This window comes from Diospyros lotus, chromosome 10 (assembly GCF_014633365.1).
Source record: "Diospyros lotus cultivar Yz01 chromosome 10, ASM1463336v1, whole genome shotgun sequence".
In the NCBI taxonomy this organism is placed as follows: Eukaryota; Viridiplantae; Streptophyta; class Magnoliopsida; order Ericales; family Ebenaceae; genus Diospyros; species Diospyros lotus.
This window is the reverse complement of record NC_068347.1, coordinates 23,190,504-23,208,431: the sequence shown is the minus strand read 5'-3', so window position 1 is coordinate 23,208,431 and position 17,928 is coordinate 23,190,504. Positions and strand designations below refer to the sequence as shown.

Genomic DNA, 17,928 nt, shown 5'->3' with positions numbered 1-17,928 from the left:
AAAATGAAAAGGTGAATAGCATTCTAAATAAGATTCCATTAATGCTAAAAAGAAAATTTTATAAGACGGCTACAAAACTAGCATTGCCTTATAACAAAAAGTGTTGGGTAGCAAAACACCAAATGTGCAAAATACAGGTGTAACAGAAATGAGGATGTAACAATGGATGAGTAGTCATACAAAAAAAGATAAAATTAGAAATAAGGTTGTTTGTAATATAGTTGGAGTGACTCTTATTGAAAAAAAGATGCATGAAACATAATTAAAATGTTTTGGTTATATAAGAAGATCAATAGATGCTCCTGTGTGAAGAATAGATAGAATGAACAAGTTTTTTAGCAAAAGAGATAAGAGGAAGATTAAGAAAAACTTTTTGAAGACTCTTAGGTGTGATATGAGTTATAAATACCTTACACACAATAAGGCCATAGATAGACATGATTGACAAGCTAGCATACATGCGACCAACCCCAAATAGTTGGATTAAGGCTTTATACATAAATTTTAAATTTGATGAACAATAGTAGTATAAATATTAAAATTGGCTATCTACTATTATTATCATTTAAAACCAATACCAATGATCAAGATAATAATATTGTTATATTAATATATTAGCGAATCATTATTGGGTTATATTAACAATATAACACTGAACTATAATATTATAACATTAATATCATCCATATTAATATTATATTACAAAAATATAAATTGGAATTAGAACTAATAAGAGTTATCAACAATTTAACACTATTAACACAACTATGAATATGATAATATAAGAAAAAATGAAATTAGTATTATAATAATAATTATTATTATCATCATCATTTTAGTACTATTAATTATTTACCGCCAAATTATCTAAAAACTTAAACTTGTAGAGAAAGAGGTAACAATATTTTTTACACTAATATTTATACTTAATAAATACTGCAATGATAATTTTAATAACATTAGATTATATAATATAATAGTAGTATTATCATACTGTAACATCAATAAAAATGATAGGACATGTAAACACCCTTTTTTTTTAGTGTTCATTTTTGCCCTGTTATTGTTTTCTGATTTCAACTCCGCCTGGGGATGTTATCCACTGCTGGTCCCAAACCCGGATAAAGGAGGAGGGTTGTGTTAGCTAGCCGACAGCCAACGTAAAACTTAGTCAGATCCAAAACATGAACTCTAGACAAATTATGAAAAAACGTTTGGGCGTGGGCGTAACCCTTCATAGCGACGCGCTACACTGCCCGCATGTAGTGTCAAGTAAGCTAGGGCCGCTGCATCGGCGCCCGGATGTAGTGACAAATGAGCAAGGATTCCCGCATTTGCTTGGACGGATGTGGGTAAAGAAGTTAGTCCAACATCAAATCAAATCAAAATCAAAATCAAAACCAAAAACAAAATCAAAATCAAAACCAAAACCAAAAACAAAATCAAAATCAAAATCAAAAACAAAATCGAATTCAAAGTCAAAGCCAAAAACAAAATCATAGATTAAGGATTGGGTTATGGAACATAGGAACATTAACAGGCAAAGCTATGGAAGTGGTAGATGTGATGATTAGGAGAAAGATTAATATTATGTGCCTTCAAGAGACGAGATGGGTAGGGAAAAAAGTAAAAACTTTGTCAGAAAATGGATATAAAATATGGTACACAGGAAATGATCGAGCAAAAAATGGAGTGGGGATCATTATGGATAAAAGCTTAGTAGATGAGGTAGTGGATGTAAAGAGAATAGGGGATAGGATTATTATAGTGAACATTATTCTAGGAAGAATGACTATGAATATCTTTAGTACATATGCACCACAGGCGGGGTTAGGTGAGGAGATAAAAGCAAAATTCTGGGAGGACCTAGAGGGACTCATACAAATGATACCAAGAGGAGAGAAAGTGATTATAGGAGGTGACTTAAATGGTCACGTGGGTAGAGACGGAAACAGCTATAGAGAGGTACATGGAGGGTATGGATTCGGGGAAATTAATAATAAGGGTAAGTCTATTCTAGATTTTGCAATGGCATATGGGCTCATCATAACCAATACTAGGTTCAAAAAACGGGACGAACACTTAATCACATATAAAAATGTCACATCAAGCACCCAAATAGATTACTTTCTCATGAGACAAGAGGACCGGGTATGTTGTAGGGATTATAAGGTGATACCAGGAGAGTGTTTGACTACTCAACATAGACTTCTAGTACTTGACGTCCAAGTAAGAAATTGGAAGAGAAAAAATCACATAAAACAAAATCCAAGAATCAGGTGGTGGGATTTAAAAGGGGAGAAACAACTAATCTTCAAAGAAAAATTAAGGGGTAGAAGAGAATGGAATGGAGAAGGACAGACAAACCAAATGTGGAGAGAAATGGCTAATGCCCTGAGAAACACAGCAAAGGTAGTGCTTGGAGAGACAAATGGTAGAGCCCCTAACCTTAAGGAGTCTTGGTGGTGGAATGAAGAAGTGCAATTGAAAATTAAAAATAAGAAAAATTGCTATAAGGCTGAATATCAGTGCAACAATGAAGAAAATCAAAAAAATTATAAAGAATCAAAAAAGATAGCAAAAAAAGCTATTAGTGAAGCAAGGTCAAAAGCATATGAGAATCTATATAAACGACTTGATACAAAAGATGGAGAAAGGAATATATATAAATTAGCTAAAGCAAGAGAAAGAAAAACAAAGGATTTAAATCAAGTGAAATACATAAAAGATGAAAATCAAAATGTATTAGTGAATGAGGGAGCGATTAAGGAGAGATGGAAGGAGTATTTCACAAAATTATTCAATGATGATGGCGACACAAGAGTTAGGTTGGGACATCTTAGTAATTCTGGAGGGAACGTGAGCTATACATTTTATCGACGCATAAATCCAAATGAAATAAGGTAAGCATTAAAAAAGATGAAAAATCATAAGGCGGTGGGACCGGATAATATACCAATAGAAGCATGGAAATGCATGGGAGAAGAGGGTATCTCCTGGCTAACGAAATTATTTAACACGATTCTTAAATCAAAAAAGATGCCAGATGAGTGGAGGAAGAGTACTTTGGTCCCTATATATAAGAACAAAGGAGATGTTCAAAACTGTGAAAATTACAGAGGAATTAAGTTAATGAGCCATACCATGAAACTCTGGGAGAGAGTAATAGAGCAGAGGCTCAGAAAAGAAACAGAGGTCTTAGAAAATCAGTTTGGTTTCATGCCCGGTAGGTCAACAATGGAAGCTATATACCTACTGAGGCGCCTAATGGAAAGGTATCGGGATCATCAGAAGGACCTACATATGGTGTTTATAGATCTATAAAAGGCCTATGATAGGATCCCTAGAGAAATATTATGGAGGATTTTAGAGAAGAAAGGAGTCCGAATAGCCTATATACAAGCCCTTAAGGACATGTATCATGGTGCAGAGACAAGGGTTAGAATATGCGGAGGGGATACTGAATCGTTTAAAATTACAATAGGATTGCATCAAGGTTCTGCACTAAGTCCATACTTATTTGCTTTAGTAATGGATGAACTCACTAAAGATATTCAGACAGATGTGCCATGGTGTATGCTATTTGCAGACGACATAGTGTTGGTGGATGAAACAAAAGAAGGAGTGAACACTAAGCTTGAGTTATGGAGAAACAATTTAGAATCTAAGGGATTTAAATTAAGCAGAAAGAAAACAGAATATATGAAATGTAAATTTAGTAAGAATGCAAGAGTGGAGGATGTTATAATAAAATTGGAAGACCAAATCTTACAAAGAAAAGACTATTTTCGATATTTGGGATCAGTGATTCAAAAAGATGGAGAAATTCACGAGGATGTCACACATAGAATTAAGGCAGGTTGGCTAAAATGGAGAAATGCATCGGGGGTGTTATGTGATGATAAAATCCCATTAAAATTGAAAGCAAAATTCTATAGAACAACTATAAGACCAGTTTTGTTGTACGGCTCAGAATGTTGGGCAGTCAAATACCAACATGAGCAAAAGACGAGTGTAGCGGAGATGAGGATGTTAAGATGGATGTGTGGCCATACAAGAAAAGATAAAATTAGAAATGAAGTTATTCGTAATAAGATAGGAGTAGTGCCAATAGAGGAAAAGATGAGAGAGACTAGACTAAGATGGTTTGGTCATGTGAGAAGGAGACCAAGAGACGCTCCTGTGAGGAGAGTTGATGAAATGGAACAATTAATCAAAAAAAGAGGTAGAGGCAGACCTAAGAAGACTTTGAGGGAGACATTAAAGTTTGATATGAAGTGTATGGATCTCAATGAAGATATGACAAAAGATAGAAATACATGGAAGTCTAGAATTCATGTAGCCGACCCCACATAGTGGGATAAAGGCTGGATATGTTGTTGTATTGTTTTCTGATTTCATTTTTTTGAAAATCTTAGTATTCATCCAAGAACAATATTTCTGCTGTCAAACTGTCCCTATCATAAGAAATCAAACAGTATGGGAAACAAAACATTTTAATAAAACTGAAGTCCCAAAATAATTAAGCACACAGATCGCTTAACTGTGGGTGAGATATTTCTGCAAGGATACATTGGTAGGAATTTTTTATCAACAAAGAAAATCAAATGAGTTGTCAGTGAGGTTTGGGTGTCAAAATCTCTTTCTTGGTAGACGAAGTTTGGACAATTAACCAACATGGTGTCTCTTTAGAATGTCAAAATTAACACTGTACAAGACAGTGTATGTTAATTCATGCATCAGCCTTTGCACAAATTTATCATGTATTATTACCTAAAAGGAACCTTTTTCAAATCTCCACATTTCAAACTCAACACTTCCACATCTCATTTGTGCTCATTCAGCATGAAACTACAAATATTTATGAAAAACGAGCCACATCAGACTCAAGTCAAGAGTAAATACACAAGAATTTGCTTTCATAACTCCTAAGTATGCCCAACATAATGTAGGAAACCAGTAGGAGTTTATCTGCATAACATAATGTATCAACTCTGATGGTAAAGAGTACAAAAGGCAAACTAAAGAAACCACAGTTATACAATTTTAAAATCAACTTAATAGGGAGAGCGAGTGAAACTGTCACATAATATAAGCTTTCAGCGTTATGCAGGACAACCACTAACACAAGATGACCTCACATCCACAGGAAGGTTGGCAGCTGAATGTTGACTCTTCTAAATCAATTTGAAAGAGATGATGAAAGCAGGAGTTCGTTTTGGCCATAGTACTAAGAAATGGAACCCTAAAACGCACCTTATATGTTTGTAAATTGTACATGTCATCATATTATAAATCTCACTAGATGATATTCAAGTCAGTCTCAATGGTCAGACTATTATGGATTGTTATCATATTTTTCATACTTTTATCTCTTCCTTCTTCAAGCTCAAGCCAGAGTCATTTCTTCTACAGTAACAAAATGCCAATCAAAAGGTAAAAATTCAAATTCAGAAAACATAGGCATGACTGGAACAAAAGATAAGGAACTAACCTAGCTGGTAGTATGGATAAAAGACTAGAAACTGCAACAATAATGCAGAAAAGACACAAATACAGTGACCCTAGTCCTCACAAACACCCGAAATTAGAGTCCTTACAGAGACATGAGATGATTTCCTGGTTCAATGTAGCGTGTGATTGAAAGGAAACTACTGAGCCATGACAAAATTAACATATGCCATGCATCAGGAACAATTGCAGTGTTTGTACTATTTTTTTTCTTTATATAGTGATAGAACTTCTGTAAGTCAATGTAGTATAATTTTATTTTGCATATTTATTAATTTTTTACTTAATATTTGCAAATATTTATAAAATATATATTTAAAAATCACAGAAGAAAATCATGTCAGAAAATAAAGGAGACAGAAATGACCACGAACACAGAAACATACAAAATGCTATTTTCTTAAATGAGTTCATTTTTCGAAAACAAAAACACTCGACCAGATGGCATTTTCTCTTTTTTTTTCCAAAACTTTGTAAATAAACAAAAAAAACTGTAAACAACAGCGAGATCAAGCAAGCCCTAACAATTCAGTAACATAAAAAAGAGCAATTGAGTAGAAGACTGAAGAATATCATATCCATCATGATGTTGCTCCTGAAGCAAGGCATCTTATTTTCTCTGTTTCAGATAATCATATCCACCATGAGATTGCTCATGTTGCATGGTGTTTTAGCTTTTTCATTTTCTGTCTTTTCATTGGATGGTGTTATCCACTGCATTAGATTTTCTTCATTCTTGAAGCAAGGGACACCCAACCCAATCGCTTGTAAAATTTGGCATGTCATCCCCCTTGGTGTGATGTAGTCCATTTGGAAGGAACAAAATAGTAGAATTTTTATGGGTCTATAGCAATGTTCTGAAATACAAACCAGGGTGTTGAACTAGAAAGGGAAGATGTTCATGGTTCAAAGGTCTGACCCAAGTCAAACCGGAATGTATATTTATTAAATATATAATAATTAAAACTATCATATAAAAATAAAAAATTGCATTAAATGCACACATAATTATACAATAAATTTTAAATTTGAGATGAACCAATATAAATACAAACTTTAAAAGTTAATAAAAATAATAAATAAAAATTTCTCATTATCTTAGGATATTTTCTCTCTCCCCTCCTTGATTTACTCCTATTTCATTTTCAATGTTGTGATTTACTCCCTTATTTATGCTGCTATTCCATTTTACAATGTTACAATTACCAAACCCACTTATCTTCTTCATTCTCTCTCCATAATTTCCTTCATATTTGCTCTGTTCTCTCTTCTCATATGCACAATCTAGTTTAGGGTTTATCACATAGCCGCCTTCTCTATTCTCATATGGTTATTTTCTCTCTCTAAATCCTTTAATTGCTTAGTCTTCTCCTCCTCTCAATGATTGTTTGCCCTTCATGAATTGTTGTAGTGATGGAATAGTGGTGGGTTGGCTGGTGCAACAACAACCACAAAGATCGGTAGTGGCGGCGGCGACAAACTGAATCTTAACCTTGAAAATCATCTCTCTCTCTCTCTCTATCTAACTCTCTGTGCCTCAATGGCATGAGAACCGGTGAACCAGCCATACACAGCCTGACAAACAAATTGGCCAGTCTTTTCACCGACCGGTTTTTGCCATAGACCTGACTGGCTTTTGGGCCCAGTTTGCCCAGTTCGACCGGCCAGTCCGGTCCAATTTTCAGATCATTGGTTTATAGCATTTACCAGCTATTTTGAAGGGAACCCTTCTCATTTCCTTTATTTATTTATTTATTTATTAAATAAGAGAGAACATCTCTTTTTCTTTAACTTTCTGGCCTATTTTGGGATGACTTATATGTGTCTGCTGACATATAGGCCATTTTGCACTTGGCCTTGGTTCTTTTTTATAGGGTTCACCTCCTTAAGGAAATTCTTTTCTTTTATAATTGACATTTGAAAAAAAAAAAAAAAAAAACACTCATATGTAGCATATTAATGAAAATAACTAATCAAATGTCACACAAATTAAGAGATGATGTACAGCCTTGACCAATTGAAATTCAATAAATGAACTCTTAACAAATCTAGAAAGTAAAGGAAATGAATATTTCAATATGACTAAATTCCCATAGAAAAACCAAGTAGACAGATCTATTAGGAGTGTCATAACAGTTATGTGATGATCCAACAGGTCAGAGGTTTGATAAAAAAACTCAGTAAGTTCTCATTGAGGTTGGGTATCAAACTTCTTTTATTTCAGAACATGAAGATTGGTTAATGAAACCAAAACAGTAGGCCGTTCAAAATGCCAAAATGAGCATATGCTAGATAGTTTATGGGAACTATTTTTCAACCACCACATTCCAAACTCCACTTCCCCACATCTGCACTCATCAAGCATAAAAACTACAAATTGATGAAGAATGAAAATCTCATCATAAGTTAACTAGACAATAATAACAATTTTGAATTTAATATGTATAACATGCAGCAATTGCTTCAAGAGACCTTCCAGTATAATATATTGTTAAATAATTGGGAAAAAAGAAGAATACTTCCTCACATTTACAAGGAATGAATGTACACGTATAAATAGAGAACAACTCCTAAGAAATCTCCTAAGTTTTAGGATTAGATAATTCCTAGAATATAGGACTAGATTACTTCCTACTTTCTAGGACTAGATTACAACAATTAATTTACAAAAAAATACAACATAAATCAGTAAGTTAGTTGTGGATAATTCAGGCTGTTACTCTATCTTTATCTTTTACTCTATCTTCACCAACATATATTCATATAAGCATGGGAACTGATAGGAGGTCTCCCTACATAATAACAATTACCAACTATGATGTTAAAGAGTTAAAAAAAATCCAAAGAAGTATCATGCAAACATTTAGAGGCCAACTTCAAAGGAAAGCAAGTAAAACCACTGCACAGCACAAGCACTAAAAACTCCTGAGATAACCAACAAAAAACTTGAAGGAGTGTTGCAGAAAAGAGAGAGCAACTCTCATTCCCTAAGTACCTGGATGCCTATTTGGATCTTGTTGAAGATTAACAAGTTTTGTTAACACTGATTTCCATATGCCCCTTTTCCCTAGGTCATTGCACATGCCACTATTTCTTAACAAATATATTGAGAGAGACTTTGAGCTCTGGAGTTTTTATTCAATGATTACAGTCATCTCAAAACAATTTCTGTGTCCATCCATGGACTTTTTATTCAATTAAAGCTTCCATCTGAATGCAATTATATTGGTTGATACCGAAGTCATATATGCGGAGGTTTTTTGCAAATACAAGCTAGATTCAACTTCAAATATTTAGGGCTTCACCAAACCTAAAGCTGGTTCCTAACATACTATAATAGCATAGAAATACCGATGTACATAAGTAATTGTTAAAAGCATGCGCAATAATTTTCCTAACATCAAGGAAACAAACATATATTAAATGTTTAATTGGGTTAAGAAGGTAATATATTAAGAGTGAAACTAGGAGCAACAAACATACACCGTAGAAAGCAAATCAATAGCACATATAAGAGGTCAAGGAACCAACTAGCCCCCAATAAAGGTGGCATGGCTTAATTATCCCATAGGCCTAAGCCATGTTGGTCAGACCTACCCCCAACCCCCAAAAAAAGAAAAAAACCTATCAAACAAAAGTGCAGAACACAGCCTATTATTCTTCCCATGCGTCAACTTAATAGGCCATCGTCTTATTTTAGAATTTTCCAATAGCATAGACATGCAAAAATGTGAGAGGCACTGGAGATTATCAAAGAAGTGCAATCAATAGAATTAACACTGGAAATGAATGAAGTACTATCATAAAATTAGTGAAAATAACTAAACTGACAAAAAGAATAAAAATTACTGCAATCTGATAACTCAACGGTAACAAATTAAACTAAATGAAATGAAAATTTTCAATAAAACTAAATGCCCAAAGAGAAATGAGTACACAGGTCTGTTAAGGGTGTGTCAGATACTTTTATGAGGATCTATGAAGTGGAAGTTTTGGTGAACAAAGAAGATCATATGAGTTCCAGTTCAGGTTCAGGCATCGAAATCTTTTCTTGATGAAATACAAAGTTTAACTAAACTAGGGTAAAAAAACCAATAAAATTATCAAAACTACTGCTCAACTTCATTATTTTGTAACAAATATAAACTGCCATCCATACAAGTCAAAAGGGAGGCACTATGACATTGGGACATCTTAAAGGGGGTGTTGATCTTCGTGAGGTAGATAAACCCACTACGACAAGGATGTTGATCTTGGTGAGGTTAATAACCCCACCACAACAAATATTAGCCAATACCACCACCTTGAGAGGCTAACTCAAGGATACTGAAACACTCAAAACTCTAGGATTCCTCAACTAGAGAAAAGAGCACAAGGGAAAACCTTGTATATAAAATATTTCACAAATACTCGAGATTGACTTTAACTAAACATCAACTACTATTATATAATGCTTCAAAAAGGGGGTGCCTTGCAATTCTGATGCGAAACATGCATCATTCTCCCCCGGTTGGGAAAAGACTCGTCATCGATTCTTGGGCAACTTCGTTGTCGTGTACCTAGGGGGAGGTCTATTGTAATAAGTATGAAGTAAGGGCAACAAGTGTAATTACTAGAACTATAAACATTTGAATGCGGTAACGGTGACTATTTTGTTTGGCGCCAAACCGATAGGGACCGAGTATATAAACTTGGCCCAATTCCACTTGTAGGCATCGAATGATTTGAATTGATCTATATTCAATTTCTCCCTCTAATTCTCTGATTCTCTTCCCTCAATTCTTCTTCATTCTTCTCTCCCTCTACTCTCTAAATTCCCGCCTAAACTCCCTTACTAAGGGAGAAACCCTGTCAGATCCAAGGGATACGACAATCGTCACTTTCATCTTCATAAAATGGGAAGGGATTAGGTGGCAATCCAAGAGGGGTCTCATCAAGTACAACATCTTTGAATTTCATGAGAAGGGTGGTGGGGGACACAATGGGAAGTATTTTTTGAAGATATTTTTAATATTTTTGTTATTTGTTTTATAATATGTTTGTTTATTTCTTTCCTAATTAGTTTTGGAAAGATTATATATTTCTTAATTAGTTTTATATTTCCAAGATTTAGGGTACTAGTTAGGATAGGATTTGATCTTTGATATATTTCCTAATTAGCAAGGGTCTTAGTTTATAAAAACCCCTTAGAGATGTATTGTTAAGCAGACTTTGAATATAGACTTTGATTATTGAATTTGATATTGAGAATTGGCTTTGAGTAGTCGGGATTAGTCTTGTGTTTTTGTTTAGGGTTTTGCGTCAAAGGGACTTGACTTCATCAAGAGCAATGAGGCAAGATTCTCCTTAACAATGAAAGAAGGCAGGCTATACCCAATTCTCAACAGGTTTTGTTGAGGCTCAACTTGTTGATCAATGCTTTATTTCTTAATGAATTTGTAGAATAAGTCTTTGGCTTCATGGGAAGTAATGCGAATTTCGCACCATCCTTACTAAAGGAATGAGTGTTTAGATTTCCATCATGAAAGGTCAAACGATTGTACATCCAATGACAACATAGTAGCAAGTAGCATGCATCCATGGGAATGACATCACACCAGACATCATCTTGATAATTCCTTCCAATTGAGAATTCGTCAAGACAACGATTGGTGACCTTCACTTCATCACCTCTCCTCAACCATTATAGTTTATAAGGGAGAGGATGGTCTTCAATCAAGAGCTTCATCTTTTCTACCATATGATTAGTGACTACATTTTCACAGCTTCCACTATCAATAATGGCATTACAGAACTTCCCCATTAATGTACACTGTATATGGACAATATTGTGTCAGAGACAACTCTCATAATCAGGAATCATGACATAGGTTTCAACGTAAAGTAAGAGATTCCCCCTGATTGGCACAAACAATGTATTCGTCTGCATCTACTAATTGAGTCAAATTTTGCTCAACTTCCTTTTCATTAGGTTTACCATTTACTCCCTCTTCAACAAGTCAGACGATGTGTAGGGCTGGACAATTAGCAGCAATGTGCCCAAATGCTTAACATTTGAAGAACTTTCTAATGCTAGTGCAGGAAGCACAATTTGATCCCAGTTCTTTGTCACCTTTGGGAATTACCTTTGTTGATTCAACTTTCAAGGATGAAGGCCTTGAGATTTGACTTTTAGTAACAATGTCTTTCCTCATTTGTGGCCTTTCAACCTTCAAAGCTAGACGAATGACATCATTTAGTGGTCCAATAATATTGGAGTAACATAATGCTTATAATATCAATGTAGCTCACCAAGATAATGAGCTACAGTTCGTTCTTCTAGTTTGCAGATGTCACACTTCATGAGTAGCTATTCAAACTCCATTACGTATTCTTCTACGAACATAGTATGCTATCACAAGTTGTGAAATTTGAGAAATGTCTATTGTCGGTAATGCTCGAGAATAAACTTACTTTGGGCTCTTGTCGCATCTTATCCCAAGATTTGGTCTTGTGCCGACCTTCTCGTTCCCTCTGTCTCTTTGAGATTGTCCACCAAATGAAGCATGCTTCTTTAACTTAATAGCAACAAACTTAACCCACTTATCATCTGGAATATCTTAAAAGTTCAAAAATTCATTCTATAGTGAAGAATTAGTCAATGAAGTCATCTAGTTGCAATCATCCTTCAAATTCAAAAATATCAACTTTGATCCCGAGTCACTAGGCCTTTGGTTGGCAGTTTGATGACATCAGTGTGGAAAATCGTACTCAAAAGAAGCAACGTTTGTGTGCAGGAAGGATCATCAGCTTCTAGTTTGCTACTCAAGCTATTGTCATCAGAATTTTAATTCTGGTTCTGATTATGTGAGCCTTCATAAGCTTCAAGCCCTTATTTAAGAATCCGTCTCTGTAGCTCATCCATTTCAATTTCTTGAAGATTTCTTTGACGAACATTTTGACATCTTGGATAACTCAAGACACCCACAAGAGAATAGAATAGGATAAGAAGTGGCACAAATTGGAGGATGATGTTGGAGTGGCAGGAACCACATATTGTGAAAACAATTAATAGAGCAATTAATTAATTAATCAAGTTTTATTATGTACAGGATCCACTATAGATGGCAAGTAGAGAGCATATGACTCAATTAATTAACTAAACAAGCTTGTGAAAAAAAAATGATGGGAGTAATTAATTAATTAAGTTTTTTGATGCACAGAATCCTCTACAAGTAGGAAGTGCAGAGCATGTGACTCAGTTAATTAACTATACAAGCTTTTTGAGGCATAGGTTCCACTATAAGTGGCAAGTGTAGAGCATACGACTTGCACAAAGTGGGCTCTAATACCAACTAAAATCAAGACTTCTTAAGAGGGTGTCAATCTTGGTGAGGTTAATAACCCCACCATGGCAAGGGTGTTGATCTTGGTGAGGTTAACAGCCCCACTACAACAAATATTAGTCAATACCACCAGCTTGAGAGGCTAACTCAAGGATACTGAAACTCTCAAAACTCTAGGAATCCTCAACTAGAGAAAAGAGCACTAGGAAAACCTTGTATATAAAATATTTCACAAAAATCAATGTTGAATTTAATTACACATTAACTACTATTATACAATACTTCAAACGGGAAGGTGATGCCATGCAGTTCCGAGGTGGGACTTGCATCACACGATAACAGTAACATGCCGGCATGCTGATGTGGCTTATTCTCAGATGAGTAAGCAGATTTTGAAGGCAAAATTGGCAAAGGATTAGGAAAGAAATTAGAGTAAGAAATTCTAATTTCTGAAAAGGGGGAAGGAGAAGGAAACTGAGGCAAAGAAATAGGGAGAAAAGAAGAGCAAATGATTTGATATGTGGGCTGAGTATACCAGAAAAGAATAGAAAATTAAAAAAAAAAAATTAAGGGGAAAAAATTAAAGAAACTGTAGTACACACACACAAAAAAAAAAAAAAAAATGTATATCTATATATGTGTTGACATCAACCCTAATATGCCGATATGAATGCAGTGTACAAGAAGAGAGGAAAATCAAATAATGGGGAAATGGGAAAAAATTAAAGAAAAACCCCAATATATACATGCATACACATATATATAAACCTAATGATTTCTCACAGATTTGATTGCAAACAAAAAATTTCTTTCACACAAAATAGTGGGAACCTTTCTGCACCTTCCCTCTCTTTCCCTTTCATTCTTTCCCTAACTATGGATTTTTGGGTAAAATTACCAAAAAAATACCAAATTTTCAACATGTTTTCAATTTTAGACCGAACTTTTAAATTTGTTTCAGTAGCCACACTGAACTTTCTTTTTAATTTAAAGTGCAGACTGCTGTTACAGCCCATCTCCAAAACCCTCTTTCTATTCTCCAAATCCTTCCTAAAACCTGCCGCCCACACCCATACAGCCACCTTGACTTCCAATACCTCCAACCACTCCATCTTCCGCATTATCAAATACAACCCACATGGTTATTCAATGCAATTTAGAGAGTCTAACCACCATCATTGAGTGTGTGGATGCTCTCTCTCTCTCTCTCTCTCTCTCTCTCTGTGCACTTGAGAGTTTACGTGACAGGCACATAATCAATTAATAGTGAACATTAACAGAAATAGATAGCAATCTATAATTGAATCAAAATAGAAAGTTGGGTGCCCCCATTGAAAGAATTAAAAGTTGAGTTCAATTTTAAAAACACAGTGGAAGTTGGATATCTTTGGTAATTTACCCTAATTTTTTCCCCTTTCTAATTTTACCTCCATATTTTTCCCTCTTATCCAATATTAGACACACCATATGCCACCTTGGTGCTCCTTGCACACTCAGCATGCCAAATGTGTGTTTAACAGCCAACTTTAATTATTTAATGTTTTGAGGATGACAGTTTAGATTTGTTCCAAAAAAATGAAGCTTAAACAGCAGGTTTAATAATTTTTAAAGTTTAGTGTAAAATTGAAAAACTCAGTAACATTTGATATTTTATTGGCTTTTTACCTAGTAAGTAAAGCAAAAACATGTAATTTCCATTTTATGCAAATGGTTGCAAGTACCCAACACAACCTAGCAGGGGATGAGACATTCAAGAATTCTCCATGAATAACATGTGAAAGGAAATCCCGGGACACATTAACTCTGTGTTGCAGTGATCTGAACCAGGTAGTCGGAGGCCGGAAAGTAGTTGTAAGACAACGTGGTTGCACGTCCAGATAATTTATCATTCCGAACCAACATATATTGGCAAATGAGCCGTTTGCATTTCGCATTCAAAGGTTAGCCGCCCAAACGTAGTTTTTTTTACCCCCCCCCCCCAAAAAAAAAAACAAAAAACAGAGAAAAATCTTCACTACTCCATCGTCTACAGTATTGATAACAACCTCGAAAAGAAGTAAAATTTGAAATTGTGAAAACCAGAAAAAAAAAATTCTAGAACAAACAAAAGGCACCAAAATCAGTTACCCCAATTTCTAGCATTTAAAGAGAACAAGACAAATTTCCAGGCTCTAAGGAACTCCAGGCTTAGCATGCATATATACGTATACACAAATTGCAAGGTTTTGAAATGTAAGAATGTGCAGATAAGACGGTAGGGTTTTCGCGAACATCGTACCTTCGTCGTCGACGGTGCAATTAAGAGAGTAGCGCGTCGAGAGTTGGAGAGATACGGAGATAGGCCGGTGAAAAACCCTAGGAATTTATTATTGACGGCGAGAGGAGCTCCGATTGGTGGCGGAGGAACGCCGCGACAGTGAAACCGTATCGGTTACGGAGAGAGAGGGGGAGAGATCAGAGGTGGCTGGAGTGCTGTGACGGGTGATCATGTGACCGGCTGTTACTTTTAAGGAAAGCATTTTATTACTTATATTTCTTTCTTTTTCTAGAGGCAGATATATGTATTATAGTGAAAATGTTAATCCGTGCTGGAGTTCACAATTAATTTGAGACCTCTTCTTGGTAAAGTGTCTTGCTTGGATAGAGAGGGGGATTAGATTCGAAACTTAACGAGACTTTATGTTTGCGTCATCTTTGCATTTTAATTTTTAATTTTCATCTTGTTTTCAAAAACTAAAAATGTGTTTTTTTGTTATTTTAAAAAACTAATTTTTAAAATAAAAAATTAGTTTATTTTATAATATTTTATTTAATTATTAAATGATAAAATTAACTCTTTTTAATAATTTTTTTATTAAAATAAAATAATAAATTATTGATATCATAATTTATATTAAATATTATTTTATATAATATACTTAATAATATATTATATGTTATCTTATATTTTTAATTATAATATAAATATATTATATTTTTAAAATTTTAAATAAATATATAATTTTTTTAAAAAATTAAAGAATAATTTTTTTTTCTTCCTTCTTTTCTTTTTTTTTTCTTTTCTTTTTTAGAGCCAAAACATGAAAAATGAATTATATTTTCCATATTTTGGATTTAAAGATTGTTTTGGTTGAAGGTTTTCTTTATAAAAAAATTTCTTGTTTTCGAAAATGTATTTTTGAAAATGATAAAATAAACTTATTTTCATTATTTTAAAAAATTAAAAACTAAAAATAGTCTGAAAACAATAAAAAGAACGCAGGCTAAATTTTCATATTAATTTTTGTTTGTATTTAAAAATATTCTTATTATATTTGATTTTCAAAATAATATATTTATTTCTCATCCCTTTTTTGTTTTTATTCATTCTCTCTTTCTCCCTACCGCCATCAAAGTCGACCCAACCCTTTCTCTCCCTTCATTGCCACTCCTTCTCAATCCACTTCTCTATACAACCAACATATCCTAATCTAGGCCTCGTAGCCACCTACTTTCTGTGCAACTCGCCCCACGCCATGCCATGACCCATCCAACCAACACCCACTCTGGAAAGATCGTTCTTTCTCTCCGTTGCTAAAGTTCTACACAAGACCAGGTTGGTTGAATTATTTGCCCTTTTTTTTTTATAGTTTCTCTTCTTTTTTTCTATTGATATTGTATAATTTTTTTTATTCGTATAACTTTGTGCATGTGTTCTATTTTGTTTCTAAAGAAGCTTGGAATGAAAACTTGATACTTTTCATTAATCAAATCAGAATTAAACCCCCCCTCCCCAACCAAACACTTGTGCACGCGCATGCACGCGCACACACATATATTGCAAATGAGATTGAGATTATTTAACCAATAGATGGGAAACTACCCCTAAAACTAATAAGAGAAAATATCTTAGAAAAAATGAAATAGGAAACTAACTTAATGAGAATTGGTTAAACATGGAAACCAAATTCGCCTAAATTAGGAAACAAATAAACTAAACAATAAAGCCACAAAGTTGTAGAATTACAACTGTACACACAAAATTAAACATGATTTTCTACTCTCCCCCTCAAGTTAGATTGTAAATGTTGAGTAAGCCTATCTTGGATCTCATATTTTCATACTTAATTTTTAGTAGAGCCTTGGTCCAGATGTTCATAATTTGTAAAGCAATAGATATGTAGGAAATGTTGATCATTCCACCTTTAACTTTTTCTTTGATGAAGTATTTATTTATCTCCACATGTTTAATTCAATTATGATGAACGAGGTTCTTAGCTATGCTTATAGCAGCTTGATTGTCACATAACGTGTTAATTAGATCATCTACTGCAACTTGAAATTCAAGGAGTATCCGCTTTAACCAAATTCCTTCATATATTCCATGAGTTATAGCTCAAATACTCTAGGCCACATCTGTCTACTTCTTATTGTGCCAAGTGACCAAGTTCCCCCACACATAAATACAATACCTAGAGGTTGATCTATAATCAATAGTAAACCCAGCCCAGTCTACATCAATGAATACCTCAATCTTCATTTTCTTAGTCTTCTTAAAGTAGAGACATCTCCCATGAGTTTTCTTTAGGTATCTCAAATTGTTATACAATCGATTCATGTGTTCTTCAGTGGGATTGTTCATAAATTGGCTGGTTACACTTACTTTAAAGCCAATATTAGGTATTGTGTATGAAAGGTAAATAAATCTTCCAACCAATCTCTGATATCTTCTTTGTCAGTAGAGACACTTTTTCCTTCCTCTTATCTGTAGTGGCAATTTCCATTGGATTATCTGCATGTTTGCATCCAAGCATTCCAATTTCTTTAAGCAAATCGAGAATATACTTATGTTGAGAAATGAAAATACTTGTCTTAGATTTTTTAATTTCCCTTTTGAGGAAATACTTTAGATTCCCCAAATCTTTGACTTTGAATTCATACACATGAAACCTCCTAAGTTTTCCAATCTCCTTTTTGTGATCTCATATTAGGATTATATTATCCACATACACAATAATAATGGATATCTTTCCACCAAGATAATTTTTTATAAATAAAGTATGGTCAGACTGACATTGCAAATAATCAAACTTCTTCACTGCCTTAGTGAACC

General features: G+C 34.1%; 1 protein-coding gene across 1 annotated transcript in view; it reads right to left on the bottom strand.

The window, feature by feature from the left end:
• Positions 1-15,267, bottom strand: part of LOC127811685 (protein METABOLIC NETWORK MODULATOR 1) — a 28,079-nt gene extending 12,812 nt beyond the window's left edge. Inside the window, exons 1-2 of the mRNA XM_052351781.1 lie at positions 15,115-15,267; positions 11,965-12,068 (exon numbers count right to left, since the gene is read on the bottom strand). The gene's annotated coding sequence lies outside the window, so the exon portion shown is untranslated. The remainder of the gene's footprint in view (positions 1-11,964; positions 12,069-15,114) is intronic.
• Between the last annotated feature and the right edge of the window lie 2,661 nt (positions 15,268-17,928).